This window comes from Uranotaenia lowii, chromosome 3, assembly GCF_029784155.1.
Source record: "Uranotaenia lowii strain MFRU-FL chromosome 3, ASM2978415v1, whole genome shotgun sequence".
Taxonomy (NCBI): domain Eukaryota; kingdom Metazoa; phylum Arthropoda; class Insecta; order Diptera; family Culicidae; genus Uranotaenia; species Uranotaenia lowii.
The window spans coordinates 241268743-241274300 of NC_073693.1; the positions used below are offsets into that span (position 1 = coordinate 241268743).

The window sequence follows — 5558 nt, forward strand, 5'->3', positions numbered from 1 at the left end:
TAGCGACAAGATGGACCTCGCACGACCAAACACATTCAGATATTGTTCATGCTTAACTCATAAACAATAATTGCAGCACAACCAAGGGGTCCGTTACCACTGGCTTGGGACAGGTTTGACTCATCTTACTCCCTTCCAACTGTTCGAAACAAATTAAGAATCCTGCAAAGGTGTCTAAGTAACCTACTCAAGATTCCAAATTTGCCGAGATACTCCGGCTGGCTTGAACCCACAATCCATTGTATATCAGTTTTCTGGTCGTTTGATGACCTGTCCAATCCCCCCGCGAATCCCCAATAACAGAGTTAAGCAGTTATGAAAATATGAATGTAATTTAAAACAAAGTTACACATTTTAAACATCTTACCATTTGAAAAGGATTCTAGAATTTCTTCAATTACACAGGAGAAACACTCTGTCTCATGGAACAGCTGATAGAATTCCCACGTCGACTTTTTTGTTGCTGAAATACTTTTGCCATCAATCGCAGCAATCATAGCAATCCACAAAACTTCTTTTTGTTTCAACAAAACTTGCAAAACAAAATACCAAAGCAATTATTTTGGGTAATGGGAAATCCTCATCGATAGCCTTATGTTTCATTTTCACCTTTTCATTACACCAGATAAACATATCAAACATTTTTATTAAAAGGTATACACACACTTATTATTCCATTAACAAGATGGTCAAAATTTCTCAAATGTTTTTCCCCCAATCGGCACACAAACCAACCTTTCTTCAATTTTTTTACAAATTCTTACAAACTTCAGATATTTACTTATAAATTCCGCACTGAATGTTACATTTCCATTTATTGATTTCAATAGTTTCTTCATTAAAAAAAAATACACACTGGTCAAACAACCACTCAAGCTTTCACAGATGGATTCGGCAAAAGTCAGATTGACAAAACCTGTCGTATATTTTTGTTCCCCAACCGGTACGACAATTCTTATACTAACCGCTTTTTGTGAAAAATATCGATAATTTCACCACTAAAGCTGATTAGAAAAATAAAATTTTCACGGCCGAAATAAAAACGCGTGCGCTGCCACCAAGTCAATGCTTGCTTCTGTTTTTCTGATCCAAGAAATGCTCAAATAAATCGTATGCCTTCTTTTCTTTTCTTCTAATTTCACAATTCCTTCACATTAAACCAAAACGATTGACTAACGTATAATTGGTATCAGTTAATTGTTACCGGTCACTTAAGTAATATTTTCTTTTTGACCAACTATTGGCGGAAACTTGTGCGATATATTTTGGGACAATTAACTAGCACTTGCGATAGCGTACCCACGCTGGAGGAATAATTTGTTTCACTCATTTCAATATCACAACTAACCAAAAGACACGCGCCCTAAAAATTAAAAAAAAAAACTTAAAAATATAATTAAATTCAAATTTTAACGGAGCTTAAAATCGTACATGGTGCTTGAAAATCCCTCTAAATATATAAACTACTGTAAATATTACACAAAATAAAAAAAGTCCTTAGCCAATTTATTGACCTTAAATATGAAAAAGAAATTTAAAATTGATGTCATCAGGTAACACAAATACAAGCACTTTTTTCTCTTTTAAAATTTAATAATTTGAGTATAACTCTAAAATTGTTGTACTAGGGTTTATTTTTATAAATTTTATTTTCGGATTCAGTTGCCGATTTTGTAATATTTCCATTAATGTTGATTTCTAGGTCTGATGAGGAAAAGTATTTTTTTCCATTTTGGAAGAAAATATGCGATTGTCGTTCTCTAGAACAATGCCGTAGCATCGAGTACACTTTCTTGAAACACAAAAAAAAAGATCTTTTTTCATTGCCAACTGCGATCTTCCATTCATCTAAAAATCGAGTGCAAAAAGAAAGCAAATCAAATAAGATAAAATCGAATTCTTGTTGCATTGCATAGACGCACTCTTACAAGAGAATAGGGGAAAAATAGCAAAAAACCTAGAAACAATGTTCTGATTTTGCTACATAAAATTCCTTCTTTTTTTTTTTCTTTCTAGTTCATAAGTGGAGGGCACTCTCGCAACTTCAAACGGCAATTTATCACGCTGCTGGAGTGATGCTTGTTTGAATGTTTTGTGGGATATGACAACGATTTTCCAAGTGCATCCTATTCATTGAAGTGCAATTTCAAAGATACAGAACAAGAAGGACCCGAGATCTCGTCGATGAATGGGCGCTTGAATGGAGGAAGATTTCGACATGACGGACTGAAGACATTGACAGTTTTTTTTGCTGCTGCCTGCTCCTCTATTCTCTCTATGAAGCATCGTTTCTTTTAGGACCCTCGATTATTCGGCGTGCTTTCGGCTTTGCGCAGTCCTTTTGGCTAAGGTCAATAAAAATTGATTGATAGTAATGCCTCTGAAGAACGAATAAAAACACACAACAGACTAGAATTTGATTGTTCAGGAATGTCCCATTGAAAAAAAATCGGCAGCTTCCATACGGGGGCATTCTTCGAGGCAAAACCCATCTACCGAATGGGCATTGAAGTGTGTTCCTATCTATGAAGGTACAGTTCAATGAGCGATTGAGAGGAGATAGCCCAAAAAAGACGGTAAGTTTTTGGCAACATTAACTAATTTCGGGGATGAGCCGTAAAGTTCTTGGAAAAAGTTATTCTTTTGCCAAGTTTTATGACCATTGAGTTGTGCATATTCCTCGGAGACTTTTAGCGTAGCAGTTCGCGGAAGGATAAGTCCGGTTGAACGGATTTTCAGGTGCTGAGGATTTCATTCATAAAATCAATATTCTATTTTTTATACATCCGGAGCCTATTTGTACAAAATTTAACTAAATTATCCTGAACTGGGTTCAACTTTTTATCAATCATTTTCGTCGAAAAATGGCATTCAGAATCAATTGAATTTTTTATGCATTGATTTTGATTGAAATTTTTTACAGTACCGAAAAAACAAACTTGGAGTACATATCTAAATAATAATACACAGTAAATTTTTGCCTCAGTTTCCAGCAAAAAAAAAATGCTGGAAACGTTCAGCAATCCAAATGATTGCTGAAAAATCAGTAATCGTTTTCAAATTGCTGGACTTTCCAGCAATTGATCTAGTTTGCTGGAAAATCAGCAATCGAGTTGTCACATTGCACACAAAACTTTCGGGGCTCCACTTAGCAAAATTTCGCTGTTACTTCCCGTTAGCAAAAATATTTTTTTACTGTTGAGTTAGCAAAAATCTAAATTTACTTGATTTTAGTAATAAAAAAAGTCATTTTACTTGATTTTAGTAAAACGAAGGTTTTTCAGCCGCTTTGTTCACAGACACCAGCCGCCGCGCCAGTAGGGAGAAAAATAAAAAGCTGTCGCGATTAAGTGCGGTTCCGGATGTTCGTTGCTGATGGTTCTTGTGGTGGCAAACTCCACAACGAAATGGTAGCTGAATCGACACCGGATGCTTACAGGGTAAGGTCTGATTTTAAAGTGTTCAGATTCTATAATTTCTCAATTTCTAATTTGTGTGTTTGTTTTTTTTTCTACCAGGATAAAACTGCAACATGAAGCGCGCCACAGGCCGGTAATGAAGAAGGACCACAACTGGAAATTCAACAAGCTGCATCCGGCAAACACCCCGGTGCTTTCTTTGACGAAGGTGGCATGGCATTTCGCTCGCCAGTAGGTGCGTTCCCAGAATAGGAAAAATGTGAAAAAAATATAAAAAATGTGAAAAATAAATTATAAGTGAATGAAATTTATGTATTTTATTCAATATTCAAACATTCCCCTGATTCTCCAGAGAAAAAATAAAGAAACATGAAATTACGGATCCGGGCAATCTTTTTCTCCGGTTTTTGCTAGAAATTTGAGTAAAAACTGCGGCGGCTAACTTTTGTACTCGTTTGCTAAAATTTTAGTTAAAAAATATTGCTAAATTGATTGCTAAGTTTCTAGCTGGTCAAATTTGAGCAAAATTTTGCTAATTTCCGGCCTCGAAAATTTTGTGTGTGGACTTTGTTTTCGTATGCTGAAGCAAGGTGAGACTCTATTTTACGAATTTTGGTTAGATTAATATAATTTTTTTTTATTTTTCTCTATGTTCTAGCAACCAGACATAAGTCAAGGGTGAGTTTTTATTGGAAAGATTTCATAAAAGATAATAATCAGAACTCTTTTCTGATCTTCACTTTGGCATAAAGCTGCCATTCCAGGAGCGGCGTTGGAAAATTAAAAAAGAAGTTCTTGAAAATAAATGCAAACATAATTTAAAAATGAAAGAAACAAATTCTTTTTCATTGCTCATTATATGCACAGGCAGTAATCAATATTTAATTTAGAATTGAAATATAAATTTGGTACTAAATACAGCCGGTTGTTTTGAAAGAAATTGCTGGCTTCCAGCAATCTGGATTGCTGATTTCTCAGCAATTTGTATTGCTGGAAACCAGCATTAACGTTTGCTGTTTTTTCCAGCAATTTAAATTGCTGGAAATTTTGCTGGAAAGTCAGCGGGACAAAAACCAGCAAAATTTTGCTGGTTTCCAGCAAAAATAAATTTGCTGTGTATACACACAAAACTTTCGGAGCTCCACTTAGCAAAAATTCGCTGTTACTTTCCATTAGCAAAAATATTTTTTTACTTTCGAGTTAGCAAAAAACTAAATTTACTCAATTTTAGTAATAAGAAAGTTAATCTTGCTTGATTTTAGTAAAAGTAAGGTTTTCTAGCCGCTTTGTTCATAGACAGCAGCCGCCGCCAGTTGGGAGAAGAACAACAAATCGAATTGATCAGTGCGGTTCCGATAATTCGATGATTGCGGTTCGTTTGGTGACTAGTTCAACGTTAAAATGATGGTCAAATAGACACCAGATGCGTACAGGTAAAGGCCGATCTTGAAGTGCACCGATTTTCCGATTGTGAAATTCCAAATTGTTTGTTTTTCCTACCAGGATGCAACTGCCGGTAAACACGACGGTTTTCTTTTTGCAACAGTCCGGAAATAAAGAGTGACCACAACTGTTATGTCAACGCGCTGCATCCGACACAACCCAGGTGCATTCGTTGATGAGGGTCGGCCCTTGGCATTTCGCTCGCCGGAAGGTGCGTTCAGGAACGGAACGAATTACTTTCAATTCAACGAAAAGTGGTAAATGAACTTCCAAAAAAATGTGAAAAATAAATTAAAAGTGAAATTATTCGTGCATTCAATTTAATGATCAAGCATTCCCTTCGAATTAGCAGAGAAAAAACTATGAATTTTGAAATTTCAGATCCTGGGCTCTTTTCTACCGGTTTTTGCTAAAAAAGTGAGCAAAAATTGCGGCGGCTAATTTTTCCTCTCGTTTGCTAAAATTTCAGTTCGAAAAATTTGCTAAATTGATTGCTAAGTTTCTAGCTGGTCAAATTTGAGCAAATTTTTGCTAATTTCCGGCCTCGAAAATTTTGTGTGTACACACAAAATTTTCGAGGCCAGAATTTAGCAAAAATTTGCTCAAATTTGACCAGCTAGAAACTTAGCAAAAAAATTAGCAATATTTTTTAACTATAATTTTAGCAAACGAGAAAAAAAGATAGCCGCCGCAATT

At 35.4% G+C, this 5558-nt stretch overlaps 1 long non-coding RNA gene across 1 annotated transcript; it reads left to right on the forward strand.

Moving 5' to 3' along the window:
- The first annotated feature begins 3224 nt into the window (after positions 1-3224).
- On the forward strand, positions 3225-3726 carry LOC129758781 (uncharacterized). Its single transcript, XR_008740065.1, has 2 exons — positions 3225-3440; positions 3519-3726. It is a non-coding gene; the product is annotated as an uncharacterized LOC129758781 (long non-coding RNA).
- The last annotated feature ends 1832 nt before the right edge of the window (positions 3727-5558 follow it).